The sequence below is a fragment of the Mastigoproctus giganteus genome, chromosome 12 (genome assembly GCF_048544385.1).
Source record: "Mastigoproctus giganteus isolate SK-2022 chromosome 12, ASM4854438v1, whole genome shotgun sequence".
NCBI classification, from domain to species: Eukaryota; Metazoa; Arthropoda; class Arachnida; order Uropygi; family Thelyphonidae; genus Mastigoproctus; species Mastigoproctus giganteus.
In genome coordinates, this window is record NC_143586.1 from 91,443,970 (window position 1) to 91,457,123 (window position 13,154).

At 38.6% G+C, this 13,154-nt stretch overlaps 1 protein-coding gene across 2 annotated transcripts in view; it reads right to left on the reverse strand.

Moving 5' to 3' along the window:
- Positions 1 to 11,918, reverse strand: part of Nox (NADPH oxidase) — an 85,209-nt gene extending 73,291 nt beyond the window's left edge. The window contains exon 1 of one of the 2 annotated variants that reach the window (XM_090386972.1): positions 11,859 to 11,918. The gene's annotated coding sequence lies outside the window, so the exon portion shown is untranslated. Of the gene's footprint in view, positions 1 to 3,727; positions 3,909 to 11,858 lie in introns of those variants that run through there. The other variant, XM_090386970.1, reaches the window with a different exon arrangement.
- Positions 11,919 to 13,154: the final 1,236 nt, after the last annotated feature.

The window sequence follows — 13,154 nt, forward strand, 5'->3', positions numbered from 1 at the left end:
TTCAACGTTTTTTTATATTATACCTAATTAATTTATTTTAATAAAAATAAGGGGCCCAAAATGATTTCTTGCCTAAAGGCCCAAAAAAAAAAAAAAAAAAAACTTAGCTACACCACTAAACTCAAGTATTCTCTCAAGACAATACAGCAGATCGATAATGCCACCTCATCCAACATCTAAGTATTCTAACCTAACTTCTATAAAACAACATCGTGGAGTAGTTGCTCACCTTCCTTATTGTGATGCAGTTTCTAGCAGCTGTGCTGAATTTTTGTTTTTAAGACACCTGAAAAAATGTCGAACCTAAATTCTATTTCATTTAATTACACAGAAGTCAAACACCGTTCGACCTTCTCGTTGTCCTTAGTGCTAGGCCTATACACACCTGTAGGTAATTCGTAGCGTGAACAGGCTATGGCTGACTCCTAACCCTTGACCTCAACCTCGCAATATTTGTTTGGCGTTAATTACATCACGCAACAGATCACTTACTATATTCACGATCACGAGAGAAAGTAATAAACAACCTGAAGGCCAACTGTCCCTTCACATGAAGTACCTCGCCTAAGTTTTCCTCAACTTCCTGTGGACTACCATTTAAGTGTGCAAAGGATTGTGTGTCCTTCGCAACCGCCGCGCGTTTGTGCTTCGTGTAGCAGTTTATTTGAAGGACTGTCCAATTTGAAAGTAAAATTCAGTTTAAAATGAGTTTATGAAGGTCCCCCCCAACGAAACGTGTAGGGGATCTTTTATAAATAACCGCGTCGATCACAGAAAATTTTTCCAAGAGCATTAAATCCGTATTTACGGAGAAAGCAAATAAAGTAGGTCCCATAATGATGGAAATTTCCCTCCAATTAATTCCTATGAATCATTAACAGGACGTGAATAGTCTAATCACAATACTCACTTCCCTTTTAAAATATCAGGACATCAATCCATCATCGGCGTCGCTGAATTTCTGCATGAAACGTTTTCATATCGGCAACTTTACGCGAAAAGAAGTGGAACGAGTTCCTTAGAAATTGATGTAATCATCCGGTGATAAGCGATCAGTCACCTTCAGATTGCATCCGGCTATAACGAATACTATTACAAGTGACGCTCACTGATAATCAGTGTTCAAATATAATTTGTGGTGCGAAAATAACTGGTACCCAATTCAAGCACGAGACAATCAAAACAGGTATAGAAGAGGGGTTCTATGTCCATGGATCATTTTTGCAGGTCCATCTTGTGTACATTAATATAGAGCTACATCAGGAGCAGTGCAACCGGCACCTACGCACACGACCAAACTGACAAGAGGGCAGTTGTCTTTCCTCTTGTCAGAGCTAACCAATTATGCGCGAAGTGCATGTGCTTTACTATAGTTTGTTTTCTCATGCAGGATTAGTTTTTTCTGTAAATAAGAAAGTTTACAGCTCTTTAAATACATGTTTCACGCAACAAGGATTTTCAAATTTTAGGAAATGGAATAAAGTACCTTTTCGTACAAATATGTACGTGGTGGGGGGGGGGGGGGAGCGAATAACCACTCGTCCGAAATTTCGAAGAGGCTCGTTTCGATTTTCTTCAGTTTTCAAGACAATTATTTTAAGAGGACACTCATTCTAATAATGAATTAAATTCCCTTCTTCGCCGAATCAAAGTTTGTGCGTTTCTGCTAATATAATGGAAGGCGACAGTTTTTATAGCTCGTCCGATTATCGTCCATGACCATTTTAACAAATGAATTGCTATCGTTATTCAAATACACGAACGTCAGATGTTTTTTTATAATTTCCGCTAAAAATATCTGACTAGTTGTGATTGCTTTAAAATTGAGCAGAGACAACCAAGATCTTGAGAATTAATTGCCATCATTATAGGACCTACTTTGTTTTCCGTTTCTTCGCAAATACGGATTTAATGCACTTGGAACTGCCGTAGCAGATAATTTATTCGAATGATCTACGTAACACGAGATTGAGCCTTCCTAAGATTTTATTTGTCCTCCTTTCTCACGTGGGTCTTGTTTCCCCCATCAATGAAAATATACCCCTTCATTAATTTCATTGATCCCCTCTGGGTATTGCATACCCCAGCCTTACTCCCCCACCCCTTCCCTGAGATGTCTGGTCGCTAAGCTTGCAGTCCGCGCTTTTTATGTTGACGTTCTTCGCATGGCCCAATCGCCCTTCGCTGGAACCTCTCCAGAAGTTCATTGTCGTTTTGTAGGTGCGGCCTCCAACCCATAACAATTGCCAAAATGAGGTTTCACCATCATCTCATACAGGAGAAGAACAACATCCTTCACTCCACTTACAGAGTTCTTAAAAATCATAGAAAGAAAACTACTCTCCTAGCTGCTTAACGCTAATAAGAAATTTCAACTTTGATATCGCAGTCAACAAATTATTTTTGTACCTTTCCTAGGCAGGAAAAGAAGAGAAAGAAAAAAAAAAATCTCGATTTCTGGGGGTGTAAAAAATTCAAAACGGAGACTGACTCTACCACAGTATAGGGGGGGGGGGAAGTCCTCCAGTGGACATGGGATTTCACATGCCGGGTCTTTTTTCACAGCGTGAAGAAATGCGATTATTACCACTACTGCAAAAATATCAGTAAAAAAAATCATTAATGGATAAAATTTACAAACTGAAAAGATAAAAATAAAACCCCTGACATGTCCATTAGTTTAAAAAAAAATGGAGGGTTAAGTAAAGTTTGTTATCATTTAAAACAAACATATCATATCAACTCGCTGTTGCCCTCCCTTTTATGAGCTCTAAAAGCACACACTTATCCTTTACAGTTTGATAGATTAATCTAACGAATGACTTAAAGATCTGGAGAATAAGAAGTTGGAGAAGTTTGTCACTTCTGGGAGGACTGACTGGTGGAACATCGTCGAGAAGGCTAAGACCCACCCTGGGTTATAACGCCAGGAGAAGAAGAATCTAATGAATAGTTAGAAAGCAAATTTGGAAGCAAGTTACTCATTCTACTGCTAACTATTTTAAAAGATTTTTTTTATTTTCCTTGCCCGATTTAGTGACTAGTTTGATGTCTCGAGCGAATAATTGAATGGCAGAACATTCCCATTCAATAGCCACTATCTCCATTTCCAATCAACCTTATTTAATATTTTAAAAAAATTCAGTTGAGAATTGGACAGTGTGGAATTTACTCAGCTAATTCTCATCGCCTTGAATAAAGAAGGGTCTCAAATTGCGCTGATATTTTTTAATATGAATATCGTGAAGAAAAGCGACATTTTCTGGAAACAAACTCGCCTAATTCGAACTTAAACAGCCCTTCGTAAAATTTGACAACTGCATTAAGGCTGTTTGAATCCCTAAATTGTCCTGTCATTGAGAAGTTGGAAATAATATTAATGCTGACTGACACTACTAACCCCACCTTTCCTTCGTTCAAAATCCCAGATCTGCTGCAGCACAACACATAATCGGACTTAACCGAATGATAATTGAGCCAAGTAAAAATTGAACGCCTGTTCAAAGTCATGTAAACTAAGTACTATTTATTTACGCTTTGCATTAATGAAAGAATGCTGCATTATTTTTCATCATGGACACGATCGTTATATACGTGGAGCAACTGAAAACTATAGAAAGAAAATATTTAATACAGGTACGCATGAAACGTCAACAGATTCAACGTGTTCCAATGCCGTTTCAGCGGATTTTTTTATAACCACATCTTAAAAGAAATGAGTTCTTACCTTTAAACAATACTCCACCTTTCCCTCGAACGTGAAATGTGTTTTGTCCAAATTGGAACGAATTGCGCTATCCACTGAGCCCTTGGCACTCCTCTTTGCTCAACTAAAACGGAAAAAAGACCTTCCGCTTCCTTCCTTACCGTGAAGTTTTACGTCAACGGTTCCTCTTCCAGAAATTTCCCCATCACTAAACGCTTGTAAATAAATAAACGAAAGTTTTTCAAAGTGGTTCCTGTCACACGATTATCTCACCACTGCCAGTCATTTTGCATTTAATTCCTACAGATTCTGACAGGAAGAATTGTTAAGTAGCAAGCACCGGTTAGGGAGCTGCAACACAAAGCCATCTGGTGGCAATACGATCGTGATTAAAATTGCACATTTCCATATAGGTCATTTGGATATATTTCTGACAAACCTATCGTAAGCCCTTTGGGAGTTTCGGCGGTCAGAACAGGTCAATCGTGCCACTCCTACAAGGCGTTCAAATCACGTGACTTGTTTAAATAAATCAGATGTCTGTTTTGTTTTGTTTTTGGTGTAAGGTTGCGCATCAGTCATCTAACAAAATAGACAGACAAAAGTGGCAAAAGTATTAAATAATTAGTTAGAAAAGCTCGACAAATTGATGGGAATTTTAACTTTCACTAAAGATCTCCAGGCCCTAGGAAACTACAGATAGTATTATCGGCAGACAGTAAAAATGTTTATCCTACAGAATATCTGTCTGCATTATTAATAATCACTGCCAGATAGAAAAATTCGGAATTATATGTACACAAACCCAAAGTCAGTCAGTCAGTAAACATTAATTTCGACGTTATTTTAAATAAATATTCCGATTATAAATCAAAGGCTGAATAAACTAGCGAGTGATTTACTATTGGTGTCGCTCTACACGCTTTTATACGTCATAAAAGGCGCATTGCCATGGCTACAGTATTTACATTCATTTTGAATTAACTTCGGTAAACGGACAGGAAAGCTTACCTTAGACAGAGGTTACTCTTCGTCGTTTTTACTACAACTAAGAGATTATTTGCATCCTTCACTTTCCCATTCCTTGCAAGACAAATCATCAGACTAAATAAATTTGGCAAAAGCTTCTCGCTATCGGTGCACTTCGCTGACAAAATATACAAATGATAAGATGTCCCGATTTCAGAAAACACTCACGGAGAGCTATTTATAAAAGTAAATTTGTTAAAGTGTCGCTTTATTTGCAGTCTTCAAGTTGAAGCAAGTCCTAATGATAAAATACGAATACGGGGAAGGAAGATGGGGTAATTATCCCTCTAAGAATATTCCAAAAGCATATTCTGCTTCTCAGTTATCTGTGAACTGAACAGTTTCCTCCCCTTCCCGATGAAGAACAGATTTGTCCTTGCTCAAGTTATTGGTCGACTGAAATGGCTTTATTCAAAGAAGGTTGTAGGCTCCTTCTACAGCACTTGCGATTTCTAAAGAAATGTTTGAGCTGTTAACATTTTGCGCGTATAAAAATATTTATTTGTTATTAAATCACATTAGGCGCGGTTCACAAAATGCATAATGCAAAGAGGGTGGATAATTGGGTCAGATAAAATGTTGTGTGCTGTGGGTGAAGGAGAATGGTCGCTCAAATGTCACGTTTTTTGTCATAAAAAAAATAAATAAATAATCTGACTTGACGTGGACAATTAAGGGACAAAAGACCAAGAGAGAGACCAAGAATGAGGTGTCAGGACATGATAAAGACCGATTAAGAGGGAAGGAAACTGGAGTGAAATCAACGAAGGAGAGAAGTACACGGACAGGGGAGGACAGGGCATGATGGCGAGGGTTCATACGTCGAGCCGTGGAATAGCGAAACGATGACCGATGATGATGACTTGAAGTGGAGTATTTTGTTACGAAAAATGGAGGGACAGAATTGTTAATTATTGCACTTCTAACAGCAGTCAAAGTTGCTGTTAGAAGTGCAATAAGTAGTAGATGTACGGAAGGTTAAAAATCCAGTTATGTAATACATGTTCAACTCCGCCTTGGTACACTGTGATGATTACAGATCTCTCTAAAAGGCCAGAAATGTGTGTAGTGTTATGTTTGTGCAGTGTTGTTGTTGTGTTTGATATTTAGTGACCCATGCTCAGAAATGAATAATAAAGTATACGAGTTTGGAGGAATAAACAGCGAGAATTATTTTCCACAGATCCAGATACAACGAACTTCTGAGGGTTGCGTCCATCACTTCTTTTTTCATTAATCTTCGTTCTAATGAACATCGCTGAAAATTATTTCAAAAGAATTCCCGTTTGTTCACGCGATATCTTCTGCATTTTTATAATATACAGAATTAGCAAATTTCCGCTTTATTTTACTTAAATATTGACTTTAAAATCAGTAATAAATAAAATGAGAAATGTATGCTGTACTGTACTATAAATTATTAAAAATATCTCTTCAGAGATTATCGTTTTTAAAGCACACGTATTTTATCTATAAAAAAGAGAATATCGTATACAATTTTAATAACCTACACATCCAAAATGAATTACTTTGCTACTTCTTTTAAAAACTCCTTTTTTTTTTCAGTAATACTCCCACAATCCTATTTCCAATATAAGGGACCTGTCATGATTTTTCTATAAAAGTTTACTACACATTTTAGGCATAGGTGGACATTGAAAATAAACTGTTGTACTGAAATTTTTGTCGAAACTATTTCGTTCAAACTGAACTCGCAGAGGCACTGTATAATAAGGAAAGTCTGCCGGGAATTAGAAATATTTTAGTTAGAGTGAAATTCTCTTTTAAACGGTATTCGTTGTAACGCATAATAATTTTTCTCGGTTTTCATGCCTGTCTGTAACCAAATAAACGTCACATTTTTGTAATATTTGATTATACGCCATATATTTATTTATTCCCGAATGGATGAGAAGCGGATCTTTTGTTGTACGTTTTCACCAAGTACTTTCCTGTAATTTTCAAAAATAAGGGTATTTATTCGTTGCATAAATGAGTTCCTCATGGCACTCCTTTCATGTTTCACAAGGTTAAACTTCCATCAGTCACTGTGCGAAGTTGGTATTATTCTTCGATTAATCAATTTTGTTAATTCTGTTGCTTAATCGATTGAATCTTGGCTGAGCAGTTGGCTTAGAGTTTTTCTCCCCCCCCCCTATGAGCATGCACTTTAAGGGCTAGCAGTTTTATAAAGTTCTAATTTTGATATGTTTATAAATAATATTCATTAATAATAATAATCTAGGAAAAGATTTAAAGCATTAATATTTGTATACAGAATTATTAATTCGGGAATTAATTAACTATTATTTATTTCTGTTGAGGGGGGGGAACTGTTCTGTCTTGTCTCTTAACCTGTCAACACCACCCACGTATATCAAAATAACACAGGTACAAATTGCTGTTGACCAGAATTAACGCAAAATGTATTATTAATAAAATTCTTCAAATATAAAAAATATAACACAATATCATCAACAGGTTTTGAAACGAAATATGTAATACCATCATAAATGAAAATTGGAAACACAAGGATCCTTTCTCAGAAGTGTAGAGTCTTTGCTGTTTCCAATGTTCATTGACGGGTCATCGTCCGGTGCTTGATGAGAGCAAAAGGTTCTATCCCACCTTAATGAATGGGATCCATAAAGGATCCTAATCGTAGCACTGGTCCACTCAGAGCAATGCCATTGATAACCATTCCTTGCCTTCTACCAACTCATACACAAGACGCTCATATGAGACTGTGTCAGAATCCTTTCTAAAATCCAAGTAATTTCCCACATGTTACTTTATTAGATTGATCAGACAAGATCTTCCTTTAACAAAATCATGTTATGATTCTTTTATAATATCGTTACCATCAAGGTGACCTTATGTTTCATCGCTAATCACTCTCGGAAGAGAATGATTAGCGATGTTTTTGTGTATAGAAAAGATATTTAAACATTTCCAATTTTCTGGAGTAATGTGGTTTTCTAAGGCCATATAAAGACCGACTAACTCAGCTACATTAATGTTAATGACAGTAATGGTAGTGTGCTACTGCAACAGAATCTAGAAAATTTGGGAAGATGGGCTGAGAAGTGGCAACTGAAGTTTAACATTGACAAATGTAAAGTACTGCACATGGGTAGCAATAACCGAAGAGAAACGTACCAACTGTGTGGTACTACACTTAGGGTGGTAGAAAATGAAAAAGACCTGGGAGTAATTGTGCAGTCAGACATGAAGTTTTCTGAGCAATGCAGACAGGCTGCCAGGGCAGGTCATATGGTATTGTCAATGATATACAGGAATTTGCTAGCAGGGAAAAGGAGGTGATTATTCCTTTGTAAAAGGCATTAGATATTTGAACAGTCAGGCCATGCCTTGAGTACTGTGTACAGGTCTGGAGGGCACATTTTAGGAAGGATATAGATTTGATTGAGCGTGTACAGAGAAGGGCAACAAGATTGGTGAGGGGAATGAAGGGATCCTCTTACCAAGAGAGGCTTAAGTTCTGCAAACTGCAGTGGCTGGAGCATCTGCGCGGTGATCTGATTGAGGTGTGTAAGGCTTTGAATGGGTTGAGCATGCTCAGTTCCGATGGGATTCTTCCGCTTGCTCAGATTACGAACCTGAGGGAGCATAAATTCAAATTGAGGAAAGACAGTCGTAGGATAGATGTGCGGAAACTTGCCTTTAGCCAGCGGTTGGTTAATTTCTGGAACAAACTTCCATCTGTCGTTGTGGACGTTGATAGCTGAAATAAATTCAAGGAGGAACTGGACAAACTTTTAGAGGGAATGGATGTGTGAAATGGGTTTTTTTTTTTGGATGTGGGATTTTTTTTTTTTTTTTGGCTGATGCTACATAAGTGCATACGCTTCCTTTCTTGCATCGCATGCCTCTATTACTACTGCTACTACCACTACGTTGTGAAAAAGGCCCATAAAAATTCCTCCCGTCATCGACGGGATTCGAACTCGGTTTTTTCCACCCGGTGTGGGGGAGGACGGCGATTCCTCGTGCTACCCACGAGGGCCTAATCTTCTGGAACTTCACTCTGATCTCCTGTATTTAATCATTCAGTATTAAATATGGGAGTTTACTGACTTTCTTATCTATTTTTGCAATATTACCAAATAGACACGATAAACCCCTTTCTTCACTTTTAATCACCTGATAATTTCTCCTCCAGTGCTTCTTTACTAACCACAAACTCGTTTAATGTTGAATAATTATCAGAACTTCCCTTTCGTTTTAAAGTACGAATCTTGAGTGACTATAGATGCAAGGAATCTCTTCAACCCATCCAGTTGTTAGTGGTCACTATTGAACCCACTGCTCTCCTGCGGACGAACAATTAAACAAGGTCACTTGTTAATCTGCTGATATACCAAGCAGTCTATTTTTTATATCAATTTCATCCCTTCCTCGTATACATACGAGTATAAAAATACTGAATGCAAACTGCTTAACAGGTACGTTGCCCTTTCCGATAGTATTAGGCACGCATTGCAGTTATAACGTAGAATTGTGGCTTCCAGCTCTAATAAGAGAAGTAAAACACACAGATCAGCCAGTGCCATAGCATTTGAAGCCTGAAGTTTGTACAATGGTTTCGTAACTTTTCGAATGTTTTCAGATCCTTCAAGAAAGACCATTAACTTAAAATTTAATTAGGTGCGTTGTTTGCCGTTCAACAGTGAATAATGTTTTTAAGTTTAGAACCTGTTTTAGGTGACGTGGGAGTATAAGCTGTGGCAATAAGTGTGTCATAGAAGTTCAATGCTATTTCAAAACTTAAGTAGCACGTTTTGTGAGGACTCAGTATATCGTTTCGAAATGGGTAAAAACACAAACTACTTGCACCATTCACTACGTTTTGTCTTTACCTATTTCTGTTCTTTAATTAGCAATCCATTATATTGGTAATTAAGGAAATACACTGTCCTACAAAATATAGGAGACTTGAACGAAACATGTATTTACTCAAATGAACTGAACACGTTGACCTACCTTTTGCTTCAAAGATTCATGGAAGGCTTTCTACAGTTTATGGTAGAAAGCTGTGTTCCACTCTTTCAAGTCTTTTAGCTTCTACCTCCTCTAATGAGGAGAGGCGTCTTGACCATGTGCCTTTGTGCTGGTTTTGTACATTTTGCAATGTTCCAATGCTATTCTTTTCAAACCACGCGTTCACAGGCCTTCTTTGTGACATGGAGCGTGTCGTTTCTTGGGTTCGTGTCACCTGCTATTTCCTCAGTTGTTGTTGTAGAATTTTAGGAGAATCAGCGACTGAGGCCATATTGCTCCGTGTATAGTGTCTGTAAATCACGTGTGTTCTGAGGTCGATTTTCTGTTTTCTAGACGAAAAACCCGAGTTTCCAGGAGAAAAAACATTCTACCCTCGCCTGAGACTGACTAACACAGCCACATTGTGAAAAAGGCCCATAAAATGAAAAGGACCAAAATGGGAAAAAAGGCCCATAAAAATTCCTCACGCCATCGACGGGACTCGAACTCAGATCTTTTTCACCCGGTGTTGGGAGGACGGATCATTTAGATAATTCTGTTCATCAATATCCATTCTGCTGCAAAGCGATGTTTGCATTTTGATGGTTTCGGTCACTTTTGGTTTTGTTGTTGAGGGAACATCGGCTGGAATGGTGGTTCAGGTATTACTGGCTTGTTCAGTTGATTGTTGCGGGGGGGGACACTGTTTGGAAGTAGAGAACAAGGAACATGCCCAATTAGCGATAGGCATATTTGGAGAAACTGATACAAAAAAAAAAAAAATATATATATATATATATATATGTATATATATATTAGAGTCGCCCAGAAAGTTACTTCATCTACCCACGTATATTGTGTCTGTAAATTGTGTGTGCTCTCTGGTCGATTTGCCTGTCTTGCTGGATGAAAAAACCCGGGTTCTGGGGAGGAAGGAAACCTTGCTGTCTACGCCTTAACCCCTACTAACTCAACCAAGGAGGCAAAAAAGCCCATTAAAGTTCATCGCATCTTCGACGGAATTCGAACCCAGGCCTTTTCCACCCAGTATGGGGAGGACTGTGACGATACCATTGTGCATTGTATGTGAATAGTATTGTGGTGGGTTCTGCTGTTTTGTTCTGGTGGGACCTTACGTTTAAGCCGATAAGCCAGGTTACCTATTATTCTCTGGCTGGTCTAAGCCTGGGTCGCCTGAGCTTCATTGACAAAGACCATGTTTAAAAAAAAAAAATGAAATGAACCCCTCATCACCCTCACAGAGCAAAATATTTGCATATTCGTACTCACACATAATTTCTTATAATCAAAGGGGCAGCGCATCCTGTGAGATTTGGTAGGAGAATGCATAAGAAGTCGAAACAGTTGACTTTCTCGCTCAAACGGAACCCAACAATAGTGCAACCCATTTTAAGCGGATCCGCGATTTCTGCTGTCCAACAACATACAGATCTGGGTGTTATTTTTGATCAAAAGCTCTCCTTTCTACCGCACATAGACCACCTGCAAATAAAGCTCTGTTGACTCCGGTGGATGATTAAACAACAACTTATGCACCCCCATGACCAGGCTGTTGGGTGTAAATACATTAAGACATGTGTATATCCGGTCATACGCTATGGCGCCGAAGTCTGGACTTCGACTGCTACGACGCATCTGAGACGTATCCCCCCACCGGGAATTCTGGCTATTGAAGTGGGCCATATGGAAATTTCGGCTTTCCCCTGTACCAAGGACCACCAAGATGGCGACAGCTCTGTAAACCCCTGGCTTGTAGCCGTGAAGGGAGTTGTATACAGAAATGTGCTTTCAGTATACAATAAAAAGTTCTTATTCTTCTTCTTCTATATTTTATGCAATGTTTTTACGTACTTTATGGAATATTTGTTATATTTGTATTCTGAAAACAGCGTTTCGATTCTAACGTACTATTAACACAAACAAGGTCTTGTTATAATCCTGTAGTACCAGGTGACCCACACATTGCGAGCTATTTCATGTGCCTACCAAGGGATGCAGGTTCCTCCAGTAAATTGGCAAGTCAGTGTATTACAGCTAACATCGATAATAATTATCAGCGAAAACAAATCGATAACAAATTGTAATGCACCACTGGACTTACCAGATTGTTTATTGGTAGTTCGGTTATTCTCGTTTTCCCTCCTTTCCACAAGGTTGACCTTGTTGGGGGCTTGTTGGGAAATCTTCCAAAAAAAGTAGTCTTCTGAAATGCCTGACAGCAGTACAAAAATATAAAATGGAAAGAACGTTATGAGGAAGGAATGACGCTTAAAACTGAACACCCATCTGTCACGAGATGTCTTTCTCTTGCAGGAAGCTTATTTATGCAGTTCCCGGAAAAAGTCACACATTTAAAAGCAGAAATGATAAACAGGACATTCTTGTTCATATATACAGTACTATCAGGAGCGGGGTGTACGTTATCAGGAACTGAGGTGTGATCGTAATCAAACAGGCTGTTCGTTGACACTCACAATAGGCACGCAACAGTTGACGAGATTAAAAGTAAAATTAGGAGCTGTTGTTACTGGAGTGCAGTTTTAGGAGCACAGCAACTAAGGTCATATTTCTCCATGTGTATTGTCTGTAAATTTCGTGTGTTCTTGGGTCAATTTTGTATCTACTGGACGAAAAACCCGAGTTTCTGGGGGGAAAAACCATGCTACCGTCGCTTGAAACCGATTAAACTCAGCCAAGTTGTGAAAAAGACCCATAAAAATTCCTCGTCATCGAGGAATTTTTATGGGTCTTTGTTATAAGGTATTTTCCATCCGGTGTAGGGGAGAACGGTGAATCTACCAACTGTGCTACCCACGAGGGCATGGGACAGTCATATCAGTCTGCAAAGCAATGGAGTGTTTTCCTTCAACTTTCTTCGCATATGTAGGCTTTTTGCTATTTATTGGGTTGACTGCTTTCTTTGCCTCCTGACTGGATATGCTCAGCCCCTCCTTGAGCCTTTGTATCTCTTTTTCCTCTTTCCACTGCTGGCATACCGTTGAGTATTCAGGGTGCGCACCATCTCAGTTCACACAACTGAGTTTGGTAGCTCTACAGACAGTGCTTTCATACTCTTTTGCAATGCAGCGAGCCATATGCGAATGCCCATATTTCTGGCATTGAAAACATCGCAGTGGATTTGGGATGTATGCCTTTACATTGCAGTTCATGTATCCAGCTTTTATCTAATTAGGAGAGTTAAACTTAAGGATGAAGTTTCTAGTTGGTACTAACTTACCCTCCTTGCACATGAAAATTCTTTTAATTGCAACCACTTCTTGTGGCTTTAGTTCGGAGTAGATTTCCTCCTCAGTAACTTCAAGTAGATCCCACTCTGAGATGACATCTGTTGATAAGTTTAGTGTTCTCACCTCACAGAACACTAAACTCGTAATCG